Source organism: Protopterus annectens, chromosome 8.part0, assembly GCF_019279795.1.
Source record: "Protopterus annectens isolate FY-2018-M chromosome 8.part0, PAN1.0, whole genome shotgun sequence".
Taxonomy (NCBI): domain Eukaryota; kingdom Metazoa; phylum Chordata; order Ceratodontiformes; family Protopteridae; genus Protopterus; species Protopterus annectens.
The window spans coordinates 1,593,807,997-1,593,822,270 of NC_056741.1; positions in this window are offsets into that span (position 1 = coordinate 1,593,807,997).

Consider the following 14,274-nt stretch of genomic DNA (forward strand, 5'->3'; position numbering starts at 1 on the left):
GGAGTTAGCATATATACTTGGTGGTAGTGGGGGTAGTGCAGGGTAGCTTGCCTCACTGCAAAAAATGTTATTTGTTTTTTTCTTGTCATTGACCTTTTGTGGTCAGAAGTTCTTGCCATCGACGTTTCTGCTGTGTCAGCCAAGGTTAAGTAACCCCATATATGTGTATGTGTGTATGTATGTATGTATGTATGTATATATATATATATATATATATATATATATATATATATATATATATATACATATAAAATATGCATGCACATATATATCTACACATACACAGAGACAAATATATGTATTATGTAAGTAGCAGGGTCAAGCCACACTGCATCACTAAAAATGGGTTTTAAATGTTATGGAATTTACTAATTCTTGTTTTAATTACAGTTTATTTTTCAAAGTATTGGACTTGCAGTTTCAGATCTCACACCATAGGGAGCCATGTGAGGGCCTATGTCTTCTTGCATCACCTTCTAGCATTTTATTTTTATATTTTTTTCTCTCCAAACAATACCATAAGAAATGTTTAAAGGTACTGACATATTATTGGATAAAACATTGTTCTAAATGTTGATATCTCCCAATCACTGTTAGCGTGTCCTGTAGGCGCATTGCTAATATTAGACAATTCTAGATGAGTACACCATTCTGCATAAAAAGCATGGTGTTTGCAAAACAAAAATATACTTACTGAGTGGAATGAAAGCTGGAGTAATTGAGCAGTTTTATTCTTTTCAAGTGGGTCATAAAAATGTTTGATACCTGCAGATCTAGCTTGGAACAGATGTCAGTGTGGATGGAAATGAAAGAAAAAACTGTCTTAGTGAAATTAAAGTCAATTGTGCTAAATGGACAACTTTATCTCTCTTTAAATTAGTATAATGAGACAAAAAGAATGAATATATTAATCAGATAGTAAGTCTCTTCAATGCTGTTCTGCTGCTTATTATAGGACATATTTAACAGGGTTTATGAGAAGCAGTACAGCAATTTTCTTGGAATAAATGCATGTCTTAGAAACAAGCCATATTCCTAATGAGTAGAAAGCAAGCTGTCTCTTAAAATCAGCACTGCATCTGTAACTGCTAGCCATTTCTGACTGAGCTGTACATATGTGTTAATGGACTGATCACATACATAGTTTGGCCATCTCTGAGTATTGTTTCTCTCTTTAAGGTTAGATTTAGAAAAAATGTTAAGTACGTAGCTCTAGTACAACAGAACAGCAAGCAATATTAGAAATCTTAAGTGTTAAGATTTAGTACAAATACTGTCGTGTCAGAGTGACAGCAGTTTGTACAGAATGGTATGCATGTACAGCCACCAATTATCTTTATACACAAATATAATTAATAAAAATGTGAGGATACCTGGGGAAGGCCAACCCAGGTCTATCTGATGCAGTCAAGTGTTAAGGCTGCCTTCTGTTGCCCTCATTTTCCATTTGCCCAGGCACTATGAGTTGGTTATAGTACCATTTATCAAGTCCCATTCTTTTTAAGACAGAGTAATTTCAGACGAGTTCAGTGAAAGGACTTGAAACAACAAAGTTATCTTAATATAGGGGTTCAACCCTAATTAAGTTATAAACCAAAAGTATATTCTGTAATTATCATAACTTGTAACTATATCACCAAGCTCTGCTTCCAATCTGAGGTCTCTTACTTTTAATTGTCTGTCCATGAGAATTGTGAGTCCCTACTAGGGAACACTAATAACCCATTGTATATAATCACTTTGTTTTTATAATTGTTTGCTAACTTCTGTGTAATCTATGTAAGTTTGTCTATGTGGAGCTTTTCTCCCCGGGTCACCACTGAAAATGGACATATATCCAGTCGGACTATCCCGGTAAACAAATGTAAAATAAATAAATGCTCACATTGCCAGCTCAGGTAGGATTGCTTCTTGCTTTTGCATCCCCTTAATTAATATGCCCACATACTATGTGAAGTAGCATTCCCAGATAACAGTTTTGGATCTCTTCTCCGTTTACCACTAGTATCCTCAATGTCTCCCTTTCTTTGTCTTCATTTCTATTCTGCGCAGGAAGGAGCCCAACAATACTCTCTTAGTATAGTAAATTTAATCAAAGAGGAGATATTTGCAGCAGAGAGCAAACCATTGAGGGGATTCCCTATGAATTACGAATTACCCTTTAAGACAATCAGGAAGATACACATATTTTCTGCTTTAACGCCACAGAACACCATACTTCATCCCTGGGATTCATTAAAGCTCCATGCAAGAATACGTCTATTTTTGCATGGACCGGATTGTGCCCATGCAGCACAGCAGTGCGCCTTGCATATTCATGAAGGAACTCTGCTGTATAACCTGCATGGACACAATCCATGAACGAGTGCAGGGTGCATGTCCGAGCATTGATCGCACAGTAAACATGCTCCCTGCACTCTGGAAATGCCACACGGCACTTTGAAAAGAAAAACAGTGTTCGTGGACACTGTCAGCATACCCCCAATTGAACAGATATCTGCAGAATGTCCAGATTTGTGTTCTGGCAAAGAGCTGAGGCTTGAAGCCATTAAATAATGACAAACATATGAGTGTAAGACCCCCACATCCTACAGGTAAGTCATGCTAATGCAAAACCTATTAGTCATCAACTTCCCAAGTTTGTAAGAGCAATATTTAAAATCTGTCCTCTTTGCCCTCCCATCATGTTACGCTTTGTCCACATTGCATGCTGTCAGAGGTGGAGAGGTATGACTGTTAGCTATGTGCACATCCCTAAACTAATAAAAATAAAACAATTTTTTCCCCCTCCCCACTAAAGTTTTAGTGTAGCTGAGCGGGCGTGCACATTGCTCAGCTGTGTATAGCATAGCTTAAACATCCAAAGGAGCTAAATAGAAATATACAGCCAGAGTCATCAAAGTGAAATACTGTAATGGTTAGAGCTTTTGCTTAACATACAGTCATTCATGGTTCGAGTCTCAATGCAGTCTATTCATTTTTATATGTGAAAACAGCACTAAAGGTATCTTTTTTTATAAATAAGTAGTGAATAATATATTTGTTAAACAGGGTAGTGTAGCAGATCCAAATGTGAGGTGTCAGTGTAGTACAGAAGTGAAACCCCCATATAAACAAAAGTGTCCCATACAGTATAGCCACAAAAGAATATAATGTAAAGAAAGCACATAGAGGGATGTTATGGAAGGGAAACATACATATCATAAGATGTCATTAAGAAGGATCAACCTCACAATCCTGATAGTCCATAAAATGAAAGCTGAACAACTCTAAATTGTGCTCAGTTATATTTAGCCAGAGTAAACAGTGCTTAAATCTGTATGCTTAGCAAAAATTTGTGTAACTAAGCAGATTTCCACACTGGTAAGTAGCGCTTAGCATCTACCCCTTTAAGCAATACTTATTTGTGCTAAGCGGGTTTGCCCGTAGCTTAGCTTAGCTCAGCATATTCAAAATCGGCCAATCAAGGCAAAAGGCGGGAATCCAGCCCTATTTAAACCCCGCAGATGGGACTACAATCATAACCAGTTGTAGCTGATCACTGCAGGCACTATGGCTGGTGTTGGTGAAGGTGAGCACTTTTGGGCACAGTGCTGGGCATTCAGGAGTCCAGGGTCATGGTTGGACTCCTCATAAAACACCAGGGAGACTGCTGCAGGACCAGTACCAGGGCTCCCAATACAAAGCGGAGGCCTGGGACCATCTCTCATGTGACCTCACCAGTGCTACTGGTATTTCTTGGACTGGTGGGCAGGTCTGGCACCATTATGCTGACCTGAAGCGTAGGAAGAGGGACCTCTTGAATCAGTGGATCCAAGATGGTATGGCACAGAATGTCCCAGCAGTAAGTATCATTATCAATTATTGTGTAACAAAGTCCAGCCTAAGTATGAGATGGATAGGTATGCATAAATGTTTCTCTATCTCCTGTACAGTGGCAGATGAGATGGCTGCGAACGTGGATGCCCACGCCAGCAGGCTGCTAAGGCTGCATCGCGAGGCTGGTGAGTACAAATCTAGCTTGCAGTAGTCAGGGAAAATAAAAGGCTGCCAGTAGTTACAAATGTGTATAATTTGTACTGAATAAATCAGACATTAGCAGAGTAATACTGACATACGGGATATATATCAATAAAAGTGTCAGTCCTGTCGATAAAACTCAAAACCCCAGACTGTTGTGTTTACCTTGCTGTGTGGTAGTATGAATCTGAATGTGAACCGGTTCTGCACAGAAACTATGACTCTGACAGCATTAGGTAATTGAGGCTCATCTGACAAAGACTGTGGAATTGTAAAACAGATTAACTATAAGAAATGTTCCATGCACCAAGATCTGATCCCTGAATAGTAATGTTGCGTTAAGCATTGTTTTCCATACTGTAATATGTGAAAGTATGAATACACATTATAAGAACTATCTGTCATGCATGAATGTCAAAATTACAAAGCAGATTGTCCAAACGAGAATATTATGCAGAAAACAGTCAAGGAAGCAATAATAGTTCCCCAATAGCTGACTGTAATGAAAAACAAATTTGTTGTACCTTTTTTGCACAAACAGGCACTGTTTGAATCCCAGAACTGGTATTAAGCTATATGCATAATCTCACCCAGGAATATGTGAATATGTGTAGAAACAGTCAGGTATTGTTAACAGAAATTTCTTCCACAGGTCCACCAGGTAAGAAAAGGTATAAATGAGCTGTAAGAAGGATGTAATTATACATTGTGTACTATATCCACTTTCCAACCCCAAGGGTGCAAATGACAGCAAGATAAGTACATGCACCAAGCAGTCTCCTCCAAGAAATGCCCCTCAAGTGTCACGCTGTCACAGCTAGTGGTCACTGCTGCCAACACCTAGGGTGACGGATAGAAATCAAGGTGGAGTATGGTAGTACTGCACACACACGCACACACACACACACACACACACACACACGCATGCATGCACGCACACACACACACACACACACACACACATATGTAACCTTGACTATGGGAATATGGGTAGAAACAGTCAGGTAGCGTTAACAGTAATTTCCTCCACAGGTCTGCCAGGTAAGAAAAGGTATAAATGAGCTGTAAGAAGGCTGTAATTATACGCTGTGTACATCATCCACTTTCCAACCCCAAGGGTGCAAATGACAGCAAGATAAGTACATGCACCAAGTAGTCTCCTCCAAGAAATGCCCCTCAAGTGTCACGCTGTCACAGCTAGTGGTCACTGCTGCCAACACCTAGCCTTCTTATAGCTCATTTATACCACAGAAATGAAAATAATGATTCTGTGGAACAGAACATACACATGAGCAGTAATCCTGGACAGTCTGAAACCATCTGACCAGTCGAGAGGTATGCTCAGAACCCCTTAGTGCAACAAATCTGGACCAAGCCTGACCAGGGGGTAGGGTAAAGCCATGAAACTGGGAACATATCCCAAATACTGGAGTACATAAGGTGACACAGTTGATAACTGTTGGTAACTCTGCTACTTCCATTTCTGACTTGTACCTCTTTTTTCAATGTCAGTGTCACCAACCCATATAACATAGCTGGTCTCATTACTCTCTTGTAGAATTTCCCTATCACTCTTAATGGTTCTCTTCTGTCACAAATCACACCTGACACTCTTCCCCACCACCCACATCCTGCCTGTACTTATGTCTTCACCTCTCTCCCACACTCGCCATAACTCTGATCTGTTGTTCCCAAGTATTTACACCTATCCACCTTTGATAACTGTACTCCCTGCATCCTCACAATTCCGCTATCCTCCCTCCCATTCACACACATATATTCCATCTTAGTCCTGCTGACCATCATTCCTCCCCTCTCTAGACCATACCTTCACCTCTCCAGGGTCTCCTCAACCTGTTCCCTACTCTCACTACAGACCACAATGTCATCTGCAAACAGCACAGTCTAGGGGGACACCTGTCTGATCATGTCTGTCATCCTGTCCATTGTCATTGGAAATAAGAAAGGGCTCATAGCTGTTCCTTGATGTACTCCCACCTCCACCTTAAACACACCTGTCACTCCCAATGCAGAACTCACTGCTGTCACACTAGCCTTGTACATATCCTGTAGCATTCTTACAGATTCCTCCGCCACTCCTGACCACCTCATACAATACCACAACTCCTCTCTAGGCATCCTGTCATATGCTGCACAGCAAAACAACAGGAGTCAGCACAGGATCCAAAAGCAGCTTTATTTTCTGTCTCTCACTCTAGCCACAGTAAGCCTTCAAGGAGTAAACTAACAATACTAAAGCACACTTTATATAGTCACAAAAATCATTCAATTACATCATTAAACAATTAATCAATAAAATTGATATGCACCTACAAGCTAAATAACATTCTTCCAATTACATTCTGTATTCAAGCCTCTAGGTACTAAAGTGTCATATTTTAAAATAAAAGTAGTTTCCTTCTTTAAAAGTAATCTACCCACAACTAATTCATCAGGTTCCATTTTAGCTACCTGTTGTAAAATGGTACCTTTTAAACTCTCACTACTGCATTGTGAAATTCACAAAAATGTAAGGCTAAAGGGCTCTCCATTTTTTTTATTTCTTATGTCCCTCAGATGTTCTAAAAGTCTAACCTTAAACATTCTTTTCGTTTGACCGATGTAAAATTTATTGCAACCACATTTGAGGGCATAAATTACCCTATTAGTTCTACAGTTATATGAGCCCTCTAAATCAAAATTTTTGTTATTAATTTTAAAAAAAGTTCTATGTATATATGAACAAGCTTGACATTTTCCACATGGAAAAGTACCCAAAATAGTTAACTGAATGGGTATTTTCACAATCAATTTAGAAAACCTAGTTTGTACAACAAAATCTTTAATGCTCTTCCCTTTTGTATAAGAAAAAAATATTTTTTTTGTCTTTAAATTCTTTAATTCATCAAAGTTGTCTAAAAATTCCCAAAAATGTAATATATTTGATTTGATCATATTACTACAAATATTATACTTAGATACTATAAATAAATTATCTACACAATTAATAGTTTTATTAGATATAAAAATATCTCTACTTTTTTGTTTATTAAATCTATCAAGTCTAAGTTTAATAATTCTATCATTATCACTTTCAACTAAAGTGAAATATGACTTTCATCCTGTCATATGCTGTCTATAAGTCTACAAAGACACAATGCAGCTACTTCCGACCTTCTCTGTATGTCCCCATCAACACTCTGAGAGCAAACATCACATCTGTACTGCTCTTTCCTGGCATGAAACCATACTGCTGATCAGTAATCCTCACCTCCCTTCTTAGCCTAGCTTCCACCACCCTTTACCATTACCTCATGCTGTGACTGATCAGTGTTATCCCTCTGCAGTTACTACAGCTCTGCACACCACCCTAATTCTCATAATCAGTACCCAAACGCACATTTCATCCACTCCTCACGCATCCTCTCACTTTCCAAGATTACAGTAAACAATCCATTTAAAAAGACCACTGCCATTTGTCCTAAACACATCCATGCTTCCACAGGTATGTCTACTGGACCAATAGCCTTTCCATTCTTAAACCTCTTCATAGCTATCCTTACTTCCTCCTTGATAATCTGTTGCACGTCCTGATTCACCATACCCACATCATCCAACCTTCTCACCCTCTCATTCCTCTCATTCTCTTCATTCAACAGCCCATCAAAGTACTGTTTCTACCTGCTCATCACACTCTCCTCGCTAGTGAGTTCACTTCAACCATTATACTTTCTCAGCCTTATCTGCTGTACATCATTCCTAGCTACATGCCTCTGTCAAGCCAATTGGTACAGGTCCTATTTTCCATCCTTGGCATCCAACCTTACATACAACCCTTCAGATGCCCCATCCTCAGCCTTTGTCACCACTCTCTTTGCCATGCACCCTATCTCCCTATACACCTGTCTACTTTCTTCATCTGTCTGACAATCCCACTTCTCCTTGGCCAACCTATTTCTCTGTATACTCCCCTGTACTTCCTCATGCCAACACCAGGTCTCCTTGTCCTCCTTCCTCTGTGCAGATGTCACACCAAGCCCCATTCTACTCATCTCCCTTACTAGCTTGGATGTAGTTACCCAGATATTTGCTAACACTTCACTGCCCCCATTGCCTGTCTTAACTCTTCCCTGAACTCAGCCTCACAATCACCCTTTCTCAGTATCCACCATTTGATCTATGGTGCTGCCCTCAAACCCCTCCCCCCTCTTCTTCATCACCAACATCATCCCACAGACCAACCTACACTTTACCCTGTCACCACCTTATGGTTACCAATTGCCTTCAAACAGGCCCACCTGCATAGGAGATAATCCACCTGTGTGCTCTTGTATGTCAGTCTATGGCCCTCGGTCTTGTAAAACTATGTATTCACCACACCCGTGTCCAACCTCTGTTGCAAACTCCACCACCATCTCATCTTCTGCATTTCTTGGCTTAACACCATACTTACACATCACTTCTGCATCCACTCTGTCCCCTTCACCAACATGCCCATTGAAATCTACTCTAATCACCACTCAGTCACCCTTGGGTACACGCATCACCACTTCATCCAACCACACCAAAGTATGTCTGTCTCATCCATCACACACGCAATCAGCGGAGGATATGCACCAGAATATGCACTAACAACTGTCAACATTACACCATCAATTCCCAGCCTCCTGAACATCAATCTACCTGACACTCTTATCACCTCCACAAACACTCTTGGAATAATGTTCCTTCAGGTTAACCCCTACACCATTTCCCCTCCCATACACACCATGATAGAACTATTTGTACCCAACTCCAATACACACAGCTGTGCACCTCTTCCATCTGGTCTTTGGCACACACAATATATCCACCTTTCCTCTGTCCAGCATATCAGCTAGCTCTGTCTCCATACCAGTCATACTCACAACATTAACAGTTCCTACCTCACTAACACACACCTAGTCTTTCACCTCTCTGCTTGCCATATGAGCATCAGACATCCTCCGGGGTATGTCTGTGAATGCAAAGGCTACTGCACTATCAAATGACATATGTGTGTTACAGCAATATGAAGAAAGTGTCACTAATTGTGGCCCATAGCCCACCATGCATGTGTGTTATCCTGCAGATGTCCTGCCCTAATAGGTTGACATGACTGAGCAGCAAGGCTGTCATTACATTGTGCCATACTGGCACAGAACAGAAATGTATAGCAGGTATTACCTGTGCATATGGGTAGGTGTACCTGGTTGTCTCATAACAACTGACACGAGATGCAAAACATCAGGTAAATAAGCTGTACATGTTGTACACGTGTGTAACCTTAGTTTCTGTGCATCCAACAGAGTTACACCTCTACAGCTACTGGTGGCGTCATTGCCTGACACAGACATGGGTAGTATAATAAGCATGAGTATCACATTGAAATTGTACAGGTGGTCAACTATGTTCTGACCCTGTGTCCATGCCTGCTACAAACAGATATATGACCATCCACATAGCTGTATGGCCTCAGCAACAACTTACTTGTAAAACCTGTCTCCATCAAAGTAGAGAAAACCCCTTTGCTGGACAGCAACAATGCACAAAGCACATAATGTGATGCCATATCGGTTGTACAGGGCAAAGTAGGAGCAGGCACCAATTGTGTGGCATGTCAACCTTTGTCTGAATGAGCATATTAGGTCACAGGTAGATTACTGTAAGGTTAACTATGAGTACAAATTGGACACATCCACTAAGGGCAATCACAAGGCCCTCTTCACATATGTCTGCAGTCTCAGAGGCACCAACCCAACCCACCCTGTAATGGTGGTCAATCACAGCGCACACACACACACACACACACACACACACACACACACACACACACACACACACACACACACACACACACCATAGCTACAGCCAACCTGCTACAGACAGGTTTAGGGCAAACATCATCCCCCTGGATCACAATCAGTATAGGTGGATATGCACAGCACACGCAGCCATCCCCTCATCATCACCTTACACCGATGCAGAGACAGCAGCCATCACAGAAGCTGTAATCTTAAACTATGCCATCTTTTCTGGCCGTAGGCGGCAAAATCTGAAGGAGCAGACTGCCCTGTGGGATGAGATTGTCCACAAAGTGAACATCTTGGGCTACCATGGACACACATATGATCAGGTCAGGCATAGAACAACTGACCTGATACATTGTGCCTGGCAAACGGCTGCTGCTGTATCGTGGGACCATACTGCTACCGGTGGGGGGCCCAGCTACACAGGCCACACTTACAGGGACAGGGGAACTCCTTGCCAACCTTGGGGTAGCCTCCACACAAACTCAAACATGGGAATCAGCAGTCATGGTGGTGGGTGGCACCCAGCCAACAGGCGAGGAACATCCAGGTAAGGCCAACGTGCACATCATTGGATTGAGATAGCATTTAAACTGTCTTCTACAGAGTCTCTAGCTGCATATGTCAGTGCAAAATGGATTAGTGGGTGGGGGGAGTAATGCATACAAGTGCACATCTATGGCGATGGACAGCAAACTGTGTAATATCAGAGTGTGTACTGTACCTGTGCAGAAACGTAGCATTCATCTTGTACCAATGCCTAATGTGAATCTGCTGACAATACCTCTCCCTCATAGCTACATAGGTCCCTCTGGTCTGCAGGGTCTACTTCACGATGTCGAAAGCTGACAATATCAAAGCTGATATTGTCGGCACCACAACATCAAAAGTGCAGAACATCGTGCAGGTAAACGGAAATCTCCGTAGGGGGTGATTTCCGTTTTCCTCAATGTAGTGCGGTCTCGGAGTTGGAATATTTAATTAGAGGGGTGTGGGGTGAAGGGGGGCTTGCCCCCCTCCCTACGCTAATTAGTTTTTATTTTTGTTTGTTTTTTTTTAAACGTTATTTGATGTTTTACTACATCGATCACTAGAGGTCGACCTTTAGTGATTTGATGTAGTAAGATTTTGATAATGTGATATAGTCGCGGTCTGCACATGGGACAGCAACCTGAATCCAGTAAGTATGGGGTTTTCCTGTTGTGGTTCACCAGTACCGCAGGCATGCTAAAGTTAATTCATGTGACCATGCACACAACTGTTACACTCAGCCATTTGGCAATTTCTGCATGTTCACCTGTAGTGATGTTTACTGCATTGCATCAAGATGTTATGACAGGGGCCTTTTTGCAGGTGATGTCACATATCTGTAGCATACCTCACAACCTGTCATTGCAGGACAACTGGACAAAGGCTGACAAAATGGGGGGACAAAGGCCCAAAACTAGGGTCATATTGTAGAAACTAGGGGTATACAGTGCATATAAACAGTGTACATACCTGTTAGAGTGCCAGGTATATGTGATATACAAAAATTAGAGCACAATAGATAAGTTCAAAATACTGCCAACCTTTCATGTGACCTATAACCTGTACAATTCAATTGTAAAGCAAACAAATCTGTCAGGGGAACAATAATGACACATAACAATAGTACAACAACCTAGATGTATATGCGTGCACAGGCTGAAGCTAGTACTGTGTTGAGGCAGCTTCGATATAACTACAGCAGTAGATCTTTTGGGAACACAACACGCATCAATTACAGAGACTCTGATTAACAGCAAATAATGGTCAGCTGTCCTACCAGGATTATCCTAACATATACCCAGTTGCCTGCTACAACAACAGCCATGGTTCGCATAGAGCTGCCAAAGCTGCTAAGGGACTACATGTTTGATGTATCAGCCTGGAGAAGGGTACCAAAACATTTCCACAGCATTGCACATACCATGGAACACAGTGCAGACAGTCATCAAAAGATGGTGAAAATATGGGGCTACAGTGACATTGTGAAGGAGTGGACATCCCACCAAAGTCTATTAGAATACAAGGCCAAAACTGGCCAGGGAGGCTGCCAGGAGCCTTACAACAACAGTGAAGGAGTAGCAGGAATCTCTGGCAAGTATTGGGTTTGTACTACATGTCACAACAATCTTCCATGGTCTCCATATGTCCTGCCTTTTGGGTAGGGTTGGAAGATGGCAGAAGTTCCTCATAACAAACAATATCCAGGCCTGGTGAAAGACTGAAAACAATACATCAGGTCTCCAAAAAGCAAGTGGGAAAATGTGTCATGGTAATATGGGACTATGGTTGAACTTTTTGGCCACAATTCTGACAGGTGTGTTTGGCGCAATATCACCATTGCACTTCACCACAACACCACCCCCACGTTGAAGCATGGTGATGGCAGTGCCCTGCTTTGGGGGTGCTGTTCACAAGCTGGAACTGGGGCTGTGGCCAAGTTAGAGGGGATTATGAACAGTTTCAAACACTAGTCCCTTGTGGCTCCCAAACGTTCTGGTGTCTACCACATAGCTGTGGATGGTGAGGAATTCCACCTTTCCACACAACAATGGCCCAGACCATACATCCAAATCAACAAAAGGATGACTTCACCAGAACACATGCAATGTTCTGCACTGGCAGAGTCAGACCCACACCTACGCCCAATAGGATATATGCAGGGCGACCTGAAAATGGCAGTGCACAGGGGATGCCCTTATAATCTGACATAGTTGGAGGTGTTTTGCAAGGGAGAGTGTTCAAGCATTGGCAAGTCAAGATGTACCATGCTGATAGACACCTTCCCAAGAGGACTGCATGCTGTGATTAAATCAAAAGGTGCTTTAACAGAGTATTACTTTAAGGGTATGCACACTCATGCAACCAGTCTATTATACCTATATCAGTTACCAGATGTTACATGTAACTGGTGTGTATGTTCTTCACTTGGATTGCACAGGTTGTATGTCATATGAAATGATGGCAATGTTATGACCTGGTTTCTGAGGTCTCATGTGATATATCAGGAAGACCTGGCATGTTAACAGGTGTGTGTACACTTGCTATATCCACTGTAAGCTTGGGAAGTAGTTTGAATAACCGGTTTTGTTTTAACATACATGTACTGCAGGTTATGCAGTCTGCACCTCAAATTAGGGCAATACTTAGTGGCACCAATCCACAGGTCAAACCAGTAATGTATCAGACAAACACAGGAGTTATGAGGAACAGACCAAACATATGACCCACACATGTAGATATTCAGGAAAACCCTGTACAGTTGGGGGGTATGTTCTGTAGGAGATGCCACAGTGCTATACAGGTGAACAGCAATAATTTACATGGGTGCAGTGTGTGCTAGGTGAAGGGCCATCACCTACTAACACCACTCACGTATCCCAGAGGTGTATATTAGTAGTAATGGTAATTGGAAAGGGCTGCATTGCATGATGCTGAGGGTCAGTCCAGAGTGTGTATGTTATTGTCTGACTGTGTGTCGTGAATACCCCCAGTCAGCTAATGTGAGGTCTGTGTAATGCCTTTTAGGCACCTCACCTGTGTGTGTGTGTGTGTGTGTGTGTGTGTGTGTGTGTGTGTGTGTGTGTGTGTGTGTGTGTGTGTGTGTGTGTGTGTGTGTGTGTGTGTGTGTGTGTGCGTATACCAGCAAACCTTTTAGTGACAGTAGTAATTTACATATGTTGTTACTCCCTCACAGGTGGACATGGTGGCTGCAGTCCATCCCGCTTTGATACTGATGTCAGTGTCTCTGCAGAATCTGACCATGATGATACACATATTGAGACACAGGTGGGGTTGTCAGCGGCTGATACTGTGCCATCCGTTTGCATCTCACTATTGTCAACTCCATCCCTGCATACAGTCACCATGCCCACCCTTACCCCGTCATCAGTGGCCACAGATAATGGGCAGTTGGTGGGTGGTGGCATGGAACAGGCTACTGTAGTGACTATGGCAAGTGAGGGTGCAGGCACTAGCCATAGCCAGAGTGCTGGCTAGGTCCTGCACAGGCAGATGGGCAGGGATGCTCGGAGGAGGATTGCAGCCTGTCATGCCTCTGTTGCAAGTGCCAAGGCAGCAGTCTCCAGACGCATGTTTTGGGCCATCATGAGGGCACAAGCATGTAATGAACGTAATGCCAGACATATACGCAGGGTCATGGATGAGCACGTCCCTGGTGTCCATGGCAATCCAAACCTACTGCAGCCATCTATGAGCATACTGGGGTCATGGATAAATGGTGAGGGGAGACCTTGGAATGTGTACTGTGTATACCATGGCATAAAATATGAAACCATGCCCATCCAATGGATGTCATTCGCACACAAACACACACGATACTCGTCTCTCACACACATTTGCCAGGACTGAGATTAGAACCTCTACCTATATATTTATT